A 13415-nucleotide genomic window follows, 5' to 3' on the forward strand; every position below is an offset into this window, starting at 1 on the left:
GATGAAATTTTCAAAATGGAACTTGGCCTTCCTTTAACCGGTGTCACATTCTGTAATCAGCAAGAGCATGAAATCTCTTGGAACGTTTAGCTATGACCACAGAGAGAGGGAGTTTGGGTAACTATGATAATAGGTCATGTGAGTCATGCTGCATCCTTAAAGAGAGTCTATCCACATTACACTATCATCTGGTAACAATAAGTGACCTTGGGTAAGTCACAACGTCTCTGGGACTCAGTTTTCTCATCTGCAAAGGAAGGGGACTGAACTAGATAAATTAGATCTTCACAGTGCTAAATCCTATGATGTTTCAAGGATTAGCCCAAGTCCTACCACCGACAGCTCTGCAATGACCTCTCTCACCTCTAAATTCCCATAGGATCGCCCATTTTGGCATCAAATGTACTTCAAAGGATCATAGATTCAGAGCTGGAAGGTACCTTGGAGGTAATATCATCAAGCTTCCATCTTTTATAGACGAAGAACCAAGGCCGGGAGAAGTAAAGAGACTTGACCAAAGTCACACGTGTACCAACTAGCAAAACTAGGATTCAAATCCACATCTTCTAGCTCTGAATCCAATGCTCATTCTACCATATCATGCTACTTGCATTAGTGAGTATATATGTGCATGTGTACATTTATGTATATTTGCATATATATAAATATATGTGTAGATGTATGTATATATCTGAATATATATATATATGCAATGAATGTAGTTTGTCTTCCATGGTAATTCCAAAAGCTTCTTTGGTTTTTTGGGCCTCTTTGACACCCGTAAGGTTCTCCTTCGGTGGCTCTTTCTATTCTGGAACTTCCCACTCCTCCTGCCTAACATCTCCAGGCTGTCCATTTCTGACAATTTCCATGCCACAGACTTATACAAGTAGGACCCCCCTTAACCAACACTTAATGTCGCCCTGCCTGTGACATCAGAGTTGAGAAGCCAGTGCTGCACACTTGAGCAAAAACCTGTGTCTACTCCCTTTAAAATTCATTGCCTTTAGCTTCCTTCTCAAACTGCCAACAGATGAAAGCGATGAGGGATCCAAGCATCCTACATAGCAATAAGAAAGAGAAATAGAAAGCCCAGAAAAACCAAAACAAAACAACGGGATTTGTCAAATTCAGAGGCAATCTTTCTGAAGAATGGTTACAGATCCTGAGGATTTCCCCCCTGGTGATTTACCCTGAATCTTCCCATGCCCTATTATACTATTCCACCATTCCTAGATTTTTCATTTTAGGTCTCAGATCTTCCCCGGTATGAATTAAAGCATGTCTAAATGAAGGCCTTATTGCTTTAAGCAGTGACTGACCTTTCTGAATCTTGCCCCAAGGAGCTTACCTCCTAATAGAGGAGATGTCATGAAAATATCTATGAAAATACAAGATACATACTGGGTAGATAGAAGGCACTCTGAAAAGGGAAGGCATTAGCAGCTTGGGGGGACCTGGAAAGGCCTGCTGGAATAGGCGGGAATTGAGGTGAGTCTTAAAAGAAGTGAGAGAAACTAAAGGGTAAAGGTGAGGGGACAGAATGTTCCAAGTGTGGGGGACAGCCAGGACAAAAAGCACAGAGATGAGAGATGGAATATTTTTTTTCAAGGAACTGCAAGTAGGCCAGTGTAGCTGAATCATAGAGTTCATGAAGGAAAAATAGTATAAGAAGTCTGGAAAGGAGCCAAAGCACAGAGTTAACAAATATTTATTAAATTCTTACTATGTGCCAGACATTGCGCCAAGAGCTAGAAATTCAAAGAAAGGCAAACAAACAATAGCTTAACAATGCCAAATACAGGAGCTTGCGTTTGATCCTGGGGGCAATAGGGAGTCACTGGAGCTCATAGATGGTGGGGTATGACATATGAGACCTATGTTTACAATAATCCCCTTGACAGCTGAGGGGAGGATGGACTGAAGTAAGTGAAGGACTTGAGGCGGGGAGAACAGTCAGCAGGATATCGCAAATACCACTACAAGGTCTGTATCCCAAAGAGATGGAGAAGGACCTCTATGTAGAAATTTATAGCAGCTCTTTTTGTGATGGCAAATAATTGGAAATTGAGAAAATGCCCATTGATTGGGGAATGGCTGTACAAGTTGTGGTATCTGATTGTGATGGAGTACTATTGTACGGTGGGAAATGATGGGGGGCAGTTCTGGAAAACATGGCAAGACCTTTATGAACTGATGCAAAGTGAAGCAAAAAGAACTGGGAGATTGTTGTGCACAGTAATATCAGTCATAATGATCAACTGTGAAAGACTTGGCTACTCTGATCAGTGCAATGATCTGAGACAATTCCGAAGGACTCATGATTAAAAAATGTTATCCACCTCCAGGGGGTGCACATTGAAGTATAATTTTTTCACTTAAACAAAAAGATATTACAAGAAGCCAGGCAAGAGGTGATGAGGGGCTGAACTGAGGTCATGTCTGTGTGAATAAAGTACGCCTGAGATGTTATGAATGTAGAAAGGACAAGGTTTGACAATGGATTAGATATAAGAAGTAAGCGAGAGTGAGGATTCAACTCTGGGGTGGCAAGCCTCATTGACTGGAAAGATGATAATGCCCTTGAAAGTAATAGGAAAGTTGCAAAATTAGGGAAAATTTAGGTAGGGAATGGAGGGAAATAATAAGTACTATTTTGGATGTTGAGTCTGAGATGCCAACCAAGCAACCAATTCATGATATCCAAAAGGCAATAGATTATGGAGACAGGAGTCCAGGAGAGAGATCAGAGCTAGAGATATAGTTCTTGGAATCTCCTACATAGAGATGGTAATCAATCCTATGGGCACTGATAAAATCATCATGCTACTGAAATAGCCTGAGATACTCCCCAACTAGACTGTTAACTTCTTAAAAGCAACAGATCCCTACCACTTCTGTTTATGCCAGAGCTCCTAGCACATCTCCACCACAGACCCATTCCCCTCCTGTGGAAATTGACAAGATTGGGTTTTTAGAGGAAGAATTCCTCATTTAGAACCAGAAATCCCACCCCTCCCCATCTTGCCCCCAGCACAGGGCTGTGCACACTGTGGCTTCTCAGTAAACACTGGATGAATGAAATAAAAGAGAAAGAGGTCAGTAGCAGTCAGAGCTCTGGTAGGAGGGTGGGTGACAGTGCCTTTTCGCCCTCCACCTAGGCAGATAGAAGCAATATTTTAGCCAGTGGCTGAGGTGATGGTCGGGTTGAGTCTCTGAAGCAAAGCACAATAGAGGGCTAGCAGAAGAACCCACTTTTCAGGATTCCTTCACTACAAAAGAATAGGGATACTTTGGCAGTGCCTGTGGGTCCAGAGTGCAACAACTTTGATGTTGGTAACTCCAAATCTAAGGTTCACCCGGATAAAAAAAAATAAATAAATCTATCTTTTCTCCCTAAAAGGCCTGGGTAGTGATAGTCCCAAAGTCACCACTGGGTCAACAGAATTCAAGAGATTGTAAGGTGCTTGGGGCCATTGTCTGACATGGTGCCTTGTGTTCTTATGTATAGTAGTTACTTTGTAAATGCTTCTTGAAATTAATTGAAGTGTGAATTTCCCCTTCTGTGATGATGACAGTAATTGCAGGTATATGTAATGCACAATAAACTCCAGTGGCTCCCTATTACCTTTAGGATCAAATAAAAACTCATCTGTTTGGTATTTCAAAGCCCTTTACAACCTGGCTCGAACCTGTCCTTCCAAGCTTATTAAACATTGTTCCCCTTCATAGACTCCTTCTTCCAGCCAAACTGGCCCTCTTGTTGACCTCCCCACATGTTATGTCACTTCCTCTATCCATAACTTAATACAGGTTGTCCCTCAGGCCTAGAATGCACTTCCCCCTCATCTCCTCCTCCTAGAACCCCCATCTTCTGTTGAACCTTAGCTCAAACACCACCTCTTATAAGTATCTGGTCCTGAACTTTTCCCCTACCTCTCCCTTCAGGCCATCCGTTGCCTGCATGGCCCCTGGAAAGCCCCAGTCAGAGCTGGTGCCAAGCTCTCCCTTTTCCTGCTCCAGGCTACTCAGATCACACCCCCAACCTTCCTGCCGATGCCCCCTTCCCATTTCTGCTCTTGACTAGACACTGGTTTCCCACTGCTACCTTTGGCAGAGGAAACCCAGAATTCTTGTTCCCTTCTCAATAGTAGTGGACTAGTCCCTTCTAGACTCCTTTGGCATTGCCATGTGCCCTAAAGCTGAAGCTAATCATATATGTTGTCTCCCTCAATTAGAGTGTGGGTTCCTTGACATGCAAAGGGACTGTCTTTTTGTATTTTTATTCCCAACAGTTAACATAGTGTTTGATACATAACAGGTACTTAATAAATGCTTTTTCATTCATCCATTTAGTCCCCTAGCCACCAGGACCTCTCCACTCGAATTATTTTTTATTTCTCTTGTATAGTCCTGTATATGGGAATGTTGTTTCCCCTATAGAATATAAGCTCCTTGAAGGCTGGGTCTATTTCCTTTATGTCTTGCTATCTGCAGAATCTGACACATCAAGTGCAGGATGAATGTTGTACAGTCTTGTCCAACTCCCCAGCACCCTGTGGACCTCTGTACGTGATTTTTTCTTAGCAAACATACTGGAATGGTTTGCCATTTCTTTCTCCAGTGGCAGAGGTTAAGTGACTTGTCCAAGGTCATGTAGATAGAGTTTTAGGACAGTTTAGAACTCAGATCTTCCTGATTCCAGGCCTAGTGCTCTGTCCACTGAGTCACCTAGCTGCTCCTACAGGATGAATAGAGGGCCCTTAATAAACACTTGCTGATTGATTGGATTGATCAATCCTTCCAACTCCCCACCCTAAGTCCATCTCTTGCACCCTGAGAATTAGAAGGGAGTAAAGAAGGGGGACCTTCTTGTGTTCAAGGGTCCGTGGGCTTCCACTTGCCCTCCCCTCCTATATCTACCTGTCAATATTAAAAGCATGATTGGAGCAGAGGGATGGCACAAAACACAAACCCGAGTGGAGGTGTCAGTGCTGGTTTCCGGAGTGCCCGACTTTAATGCCAGCCTCCTTTCAAGGGGTGACAATTTCAGATCAAGGCTAGCCTCTGCTATTTCTGGATTCCCCACACCGTTTCTTCACTTATGCAAATAAGGTCACCCTCAGTCACCCTCTGAGTTTCATCACATTGTTTACCTACTCCATTTTAACCTTCTCCAGGAAAATCTACCCTCTGTTTATACCAATCATTGGCTTTCTGTCTCTCTCCTAGAGAATTTTTTTTACTAGTTTTTGAAATTCATAACTGAGCAACATGGTTCCTTAGACACAAATCTGAATGATTAATCGAATATTTACCATTTTCCTCCAGCCCTCCTCCCACCGGGCACCCACTCCCCACTCTCACCCTCCCAACCACCAGCTATTCCTGGTGAGACAGCAGGCTTTAAAGCTGTGCTCTCTCTGCCTGCCTCCTCCGGCTGATGTGGAGCCTGACGTATCAGCGGCTCTGCGTACCAGTGCTGAAGGCAATGTCTCCTCCTTTGTGGCAGAACGCTTTGTTTTTGCTGAGGAATTAGTCATATAATTCTAAAGGATTTCCCCGCTCTTGAACTCCCACATCCGCTCTCTCTAAATGACACTTTCCTAGACCCTCTGGGGATGGGCTTTGTCTCGTTTGTGCTTTTGGGGGTGTCTTCATAGAGATCGAAACTGGGTGGCTGAGCATCGGCAGCACCACCAACGAAACCAGGCGTGAGACACACACACACCTAGTGCAGCCCCCGATAATCTCTGACTGCGACACTTAACACAAATGCCCCCACCGAGTTCAGCAATTCCAATTTTGTAGAGGCAGTTTTCAATGGAAACTGGGCTCCTTGTCAGACCCATTTGGGGAAGCCTCCGGGGGAAAGTGAAGAGCTTAGATTCTCAGAGGATTCTTCACGTAGATCTGGAAATACCATCTCTCACTACCCCCTCCCCCACCCCCCCCACTGCCTTTTCAGAAAGCAACCCGGATACTAGATGGAAGCTTCTGTATCTCTGTCTGCCATTGATTCCATGGGTTTCTTGTGCTTAGTATGGGAAGAAGACAAACAGAAATCATGCAAGGCTTATCAAAAGGGTACATCCCTTTTTCCTCCGCCCTGGTTGACTGTCCCTTATTAATATGGTTTTTGTTATTCTCCACAGGCATTGAGATTCCTCACAGCTTCCCCTGCCTTCTGGTGTGGGGGGTTTTTGTTTATTCTTCTTCTTCTTTCCCTTAGCTCAACTTTATTGCAGTTTTAATTCAGATGCCAAACGATCCAGTGAGCTGAGCAGTTGTGGCAGGCACCCTGCCTGGGAGCCTGAGACTCTCCCGCAATCCATTTAAATCAGAACCGGGGCCAAGCAAGCCTGCAGGGCTAATGATCAGCCATGGGGACGGCTCAGCATCACCATCTTCTTCAGGATGCCTAGCCCCTCCGCTCTGGAGATGGCAGCTGTCTAGGCAACATCCTTTGTCACTTAGGGATGTGGAGGCTGAGATGAGGTGTGGGGGAAGGGGGAATTAATTAGCTGCTTCTTGGAGAGTATAATTACACATCGTTTTTTGGGTTTGTCATTTCCCAACTTAACGAGGGGAATGCCCAGGTGAATTTCCCCGGGTAGAGAATGAGCTCATCTGCATCCAATCAGAGGTCCAGGGTCATCAGTCACTTGAACCGATTCAGGATCCTTCCATTACAAATGCTGCTAGAGCTGCCTCTCACTATCAATTCTAACCAAAATTTAGTTAGAAGAAGAAAATTCAGCATCTGTTTTAGGGGCATTATCTCCCCCCTCCCCTTCCCGGACTCCTTTATTAGCAATTTTTCCTTGCATTTTACATACTGTTAAAATGAAATCAAGACCTGAATTTCAGTTAAGAAAATTGAGCCTTACCAAAAATCACTTGTCCAGTATCACATCCATTCAAGGAAATGGTGGCAGATGACCAGCAGGTGACATCACATAGCAGGTGGACAGACTAATGTCCTCAATGAAAACCATTTGAGCTGAAGGGAAGGGGAAGGAAGGGGGGAAACCCATGCTAAAACAGCTGGATGGAATCTTCCCAACCAGGGTTAATTCAAGGGATTTTTTTTTCCTGTGGGGTAATCACCAAATTAAATGTTTTAATTACAGAAATTAGACATGCATTTCTTCCTAGAAAATAGCATCATCAGAGCATAGTACCTCCTCTCCAGAGTGCAAAGAAGCTCTTCTTATGGAGGAGAGGAGAAGCATATTTTAATTTTATTATAAAATAGGCTCAGGGAAATCAAAGAATCAGATTGACAAGTATTCCCAGCCAGCTGTGACTTAATGAGCACAATTCAAGACTTGGAACTTGCTTGCCGCATCCATATTAATGTGCCCATGAAAGACTAAAGAAAGAGACAAATTACTGTTCCTATTATTTCAGATTTATTTTAAACTATTGTTAAAGCAGCTAGCATTGGTAAGTCACTTTCTGGCAGCTCAGCTGTCTGCATTCTGCCTGTTAGTCATTGCATTTGCAGCTGACATACAATTGGTGAAGAGGAGAAATGGTCTTCCAACAGTCCTGAAAAGAAGAGATCACTAGTGACAAGTTAGGCTGCTGTGGACTAAGGCACAGCGACACTGAATTTACAGGATCACAGAAGTAGAAATGACTTTGGAGGTCCATCTATTGCGATCCCTTCATTTTACAGATGAGAAAACTGAGTTTTCTAAGCTAAAAGTTGCAATGACTCACCCAAGGTCACATGAATAATAATCAATAAGCATTTATTAAGATGTGCCAGGCACTGTGGTTACAAATACAAAGAATGAAACAATCTTGAGCATCAGAGATAGGATCTGAACTCAGGTTTTCTATCTCCAGAGTTAGTGGTCTCTCTACTGTACCATTTGCTCAAGGTCTCTGTTACTCTGTTACCCTCCCCCACATGGCTCAGAGCATGTCATTTCTCATTCCAGAGCCTTTTAATCTGTCATACTTAAGTCAACAAGCAATTATTAAGTTTCTAAGGTATGCCAGTCACTGTGCTAAGTTCTAGAAATACAAAGAAAAGTAAAGAACTGTCTGGGTTCTCAAAGAGCTCATATTCCAAAGGAGGAGAAGACATCCAAACAACAATGTACAAACCAGACAAAGAACAGATAAATTGGAGAGAATCTCAAAAGGATGGCACTAAGATTAAGGAGGATTGGGAAAGGCTTCTTATAGAAAGGAAGTGAGACATTAGTGGAGGCTTGAAGGAAGTGAGGGAAGTGAGGTGGAGAAGAGGAGGGAGAGAATTCCATGCATGGAGGACAGCCAGTGAAAATGCTTAGAGTTGGGAGAAGGAATGTCTTATGCCATCAGCAGCAAGGACAGCAGAGTCACTGGAAAGCACAGTATGTGAGAGGTTAGAGTAAGGTAAAAGGAGAATAGAAAGTTAGGAAGAGACCAGGTTATGAAGGACTTTCAAAAACAGAGGATTTTATATTTGATCTTAGAGGTAATGGGAAATCACTGGAGTTGACCGAGTAGGGTTATTATGTGTGTGACATACTTGTGCATTAGGGAAGATCAATGTGGTACATGAGTGGAGGATAACCGAGAACAGGAAGAGATCAACCAGTGGGCAATTGCAATAAGGAGGGATTGTCTTTTTTTTTTAACTTGTATTTGTATCCCCAACACATATCACAGTGTATCACGGCACTTAGCACATACTAAGCACTTAATAAATCTCTAGTCAAAGTCTAACTTCTGTCAAGCCTCAGCTCAAACACCACCTCCTACAAGAGCTGTTGCTGATTCTCCTCTCTTTCCCTCAGGCTTCTCACTACCTAGGGGGTACCTGGGAAGCCTCAGTCAGAGGTGGTGCCAAGCCCTACCCTTCCTGGCTCCAGACAGGCTAGAATCTACCCCCCAAACTTACTGAAAATGACCCCTAGTCTTATACCCAAGAGTGATCAAAGGAGAAAAGATACTGTATGTCCAAAAAATTTTTAACAGCTCATTTTGTGGTGGCAAAAAACTGAAAATTTTTAAAATGTCCATCAATTTTGGAATGACTAGATAAGTTGTGGTACGTGAATATGATAGAGTCCTATTGTTATAAGAAATTAGGAAATAGATTATTTCAAAGAGACATGGACTTATATGAATCAATATAGAGTGAAGAACAATTTATTTCATCACATCGACATAATAAAAATGAACAAATTTGAAGACTTTTATATACTCATGAAGAATGAAATGTTCTAGGAGAATAATTTATATAAAAACAACACAAACTCTAATTCTTTGGAGCTATAAGAACTATTAAGAATTCAATATAACATATGGTCAGTACAACATCAATACAATGACAATCTGTAATTCCAGAGGAATGATGCTAAAACGTACCATTCACCTCCTGACAAAGAGGTAACATTTGAGATGCAGAATTAGACATAGATAGATAGATACATAGATACATACATACATACATACATGCATACAATATATACATACATACATACATACATAGAGATAAATGTTTGGTATACTATCGTTGAAAGAATTTGTTTTGTTCATATATTTGCTCTAAGTAATTTATCTTTTCTTATTGTCAATGGAGTAGGAGTAGGAAGGAGAGAAAATAGATTTCTGTTAACTTAAACAATAATTTTTTTAAAATAGAGGGGAGTGTTACAGATGTGGAAGGTTGCAGGGAATTTCAGATGAGGTCACTCACTATTGTTTTGTTTAATTGTTTTACTTTGTTACTGGAGAAGTGGGGATAATCTTTAAATGTTCGTAATATAAAAACAAAACACATCAATAAAACCTAAAAAGAAAAAGAAAGATAACAAGTTCTGTTTTAGACACCTTGAGTTTAAGATGTTTATAAGACATCCAGTTTGAGACGCACAATAGGCAGTTGGAGATGTGAGACGAGAGGTCCAGAGAGGGGTAGGTTTGAACAAATAGGTCTGAGAATCAACAGAATAGAGATATCCATTGAATCCCTGGAAGCTGACAAGATCACCAAGCAAAATAGCATAGGGGAGAAGAGATGAGAGGCCCAACAGAGCCTTGGGGGATATCCACATTAGTGGGCACAACCTGGATGAAGATTCAGCAAGGAAGACAGATTAGTCAATCAGGTAGGGAAACCAGGAGAGGACAGTGTCATAAAAACTCAGAAGAGGCTATTAAGGAGTAGAGGCTGATCCGCAGTGTCAAAAGATGCAAGAGAGGTCAAGAGGGATGAGCATTGAGAAAAGGCAGTTACACTCGTCAATTAAGAGATCATTGCTAACTTTGGAGAAAGTAGCTTTGGTTAAATGATGAATTTGGAAGCCAGATGGCAGAGAAATAGGAAGAGAGTGGGAAGAAAGGAAGGCACTGATTGTAGACATTCAGAAATGTTAGGAATGGTGTTAACAATCTTAACCATTCAGATTTTTTCACACTTATTTTTAAAAAATCAGAATGTAAAAAAGAAATCCATATCTTGTTCATTAGACATTTGAGATCTTACATAAAAAGTGTTCAGCATTAATAAATAGGACAGACTAGTGGGGAAAGAGGAACTGCTAAATGAGAGAAAAATATCAGTTTATCCCCTCTGGCATTCATACCGCAATAGCAATCTCTGCTCAATAATTCAACAGAAGAGAAAGATGCACTTGGCCAGTTGTGAAATTGTTTCTGCTAGGGTGGGGTTGAGATTTCCTCCTGATCCTGTCTGGTGACTAGGTCATGTCCTCCAGCAAGAAACTGGATTTGTTTTTATCATTTATACATGTAAATGCTGAATCTCTTTCTTTGAGCTGTCCAACTGAATAAGTGCCTTGTGGCACTGAATTCCCAAGTTAATTTTGTCTTTGCATCTTTGAGGATACACTGGGCTCTCTCAATTTAGCAGTTTAATTTAATACCTGTTGATAAAAAAAAAACCCTTCCACTTCTAACACCTCTGGAGAAAATCCTCAAACATGATGCTTGAGGTTTCATATGACACGTATAACTCAGACTCAGTAGAAGTTAATGGGGATGTATAGGGTGTTCAGGAAGGAACTCTGGTCCCTAATGTCTGTGAGGGCTTTCAAGCCCTTTTCAGGTGTCTACCTTCACCCACTTCTCATCTCCAAGAAGCTGTAGCATGCACAGTAACCACTCTCTGGCAAAACTCTCTTGGTAGATGGGCTAAACCAGGTTGAGGGTAACCAATAGGCCTCAAAACCTGTTGGTGAGGTAGGGGGATGTCTACCCCAAGCATGTGAATACTTCTCCCAGAAGAATGGGTGAATGAGAATGATTTATTCCAATCGCCATGGAAGTGGCCAGAGCAGGCACTGTGGAGAGCTTGGAGCTTGGTCAGACATCGAAGACACCAAGGTTGTCCACTATATCCCAGGCCATTGCCAATCATTTTGACTTTTGTCCTGCCACTGGACTTCAATGAGCCTGGAAGAAAGAGAGAGGCTAACGACTTTGAGACACTATGCCAGATTGGCACCAAGAATACAAAAAACTAAAAAGAAAGAGCCCTTCCTTGCTCTCAAGGGGTGGGAAGAGGTAACAAGGAAGTGGTGGATATACCTTGTGCACAAGTAGTTTAATACAAAGAACATGCAAAATGTCGCCAAATAATTTCAAGAAAGAGGGAGTACTAACAAAATGGAGAAGATGAAATGACCTAGTATAGGAAGGGGCACCTGAACTGGGCTTTGAAAGAATCAAGTTACACTATGAAGTAAAGAAGATGAAAAAATTGACTTGATTATAATTACATACCTAGTTAGTAAATAGTCCAGGTCATTTTTTTTTTGCATTTAATTTTAACTTTTATTTTTTCTCAATTACATGTAAACAAACATTTTAATATTCACATTTTTAAAAAATATTTTCAGTTCCACCTTCTTTCCCTTCCTCCATTGCCTCCCCCTTCTTGAGAAGGCAACAATTTGATATAGATCATAAATGTAAAGTCATGCAAAATATTTTCGTATTAGTCATGTTGCAAAAGAAAATGCAGACCAAAAACAAAATCAAAAATAATAAAGTAAAAAGAAGTATGCTTCAATCTGCATTCATCAGTTCTTTCTTTTGAGATGGATAGCATTTTTCATCATGAGTCCTTCAGAATTGTCTTGGATCATTGTATTACTAAAAATAGCAAAGCCATTCACAGTTTGATCATCATATAATATTGCTGTTATTGTGTACAATGCTTTCCTGGTTCTGCTCATTTCATTTTGCAAAAGTTCATGTAAGTCTTCCCAGGTTTTTCTGAAAGCATCCTGTTAGTGATTTCTGATAGTACAATAGTATTCATTCAAAACCATACTTGTTTAGCCATTCCCAAATTGATGGGCATCCCCTCAATTTCTAATTCTTTACCACTAGAAAAAGAGCTGCTATAAATATATTTTTACATATAGGTCCTTTTCCTTTTTTTTGATCTCTTTGGCTTAGAGACCTAGTGAAGGTATTGCTGGGTCAAAGGGTATGAACAGTTTTATAGCTCTTGGGGCCTAGTCCCAAATTTCTCTCCAGAATGGTTGGATTACTTCACTACTACACCAACAGTGCATTAGTGGCCCTATTTTTCCATATCCCCTCCAACATTTGTCATTTTCCTCTTTTGTCATAGTAGCCAGGCTGTTAGGCATAATGTGGTACCTAAGAGTTATTTTAATTTGCATTTCTCTAAACAATAGTGATTTAGGGCATTTTTTCATATGACTATATATAGTTTTGATTTCTTCATCAAAAAATTGCCTATGCATATCCTTTGACCATTTATCTATTGGGGAATGACTCATACTCTTATAAATTTGACTCAATTTTCTACATATATAAAAATGAGGCCTTTATTAGAACTTGCCCTAATTTTGCTCCCAATTTCCTGCTTTCCTTCTAATTTTGGCTTCTTTGGTCTTGTTTGTGCAAACACTTTTAAATTTGATATAATCGAAATTATCCATTTTATATCCCATAATGCTCTCTTTCTCACTTGGTTATAAATTCTTCTCTTACCCATAAATCTGACAGATAAAATATTCCATGCTCCTCTAATTTAAGTACAGGTCATTTTACATGGTGTACTTACATGGTATTTACATGTCATTTCAGATATCAGGGACCATTTGTGCAAAGGCATGGGTGGAACCCCTTATGTAGAAACTGCAGGACACTTTAACTTAAAAAAAAGTCTATAACCTTGGCATACACGCCCAGAAAACATATAGAATCTCTACAGGATGTTCCTAAAGTCTGGACGCATAGACAAAAATGCCTATTTTCAAGAAATGAAATGAATGCAATTTTCAACAACATTTTATTTAATTGGAATATTAACAAGTAACATCTTCAATATGATTTCCATCATTTGTGATGCAAAGGTTGATGCTCTTTGCAAGACTCACATGATTCACATGAACTCAATGCAATAACTC

The sequence above is a fragment of the Trichosurus vulpecula genome, chromosome 1 (genome assembly GCF_011100635.1).
Source record: "Trichosurus vulpecula isolate mTriVul1 chromosome 1, mTriVul1.pri, whole genome shotgun sequence".
Classification (NCBI taxonomy): domain Eukaryota; kingdom Metazoa; phylum Chordata; class Mammalia; order Diprotodontia; family Phalangeridae; genus Trichosurus; species Trichosurus vulpecula.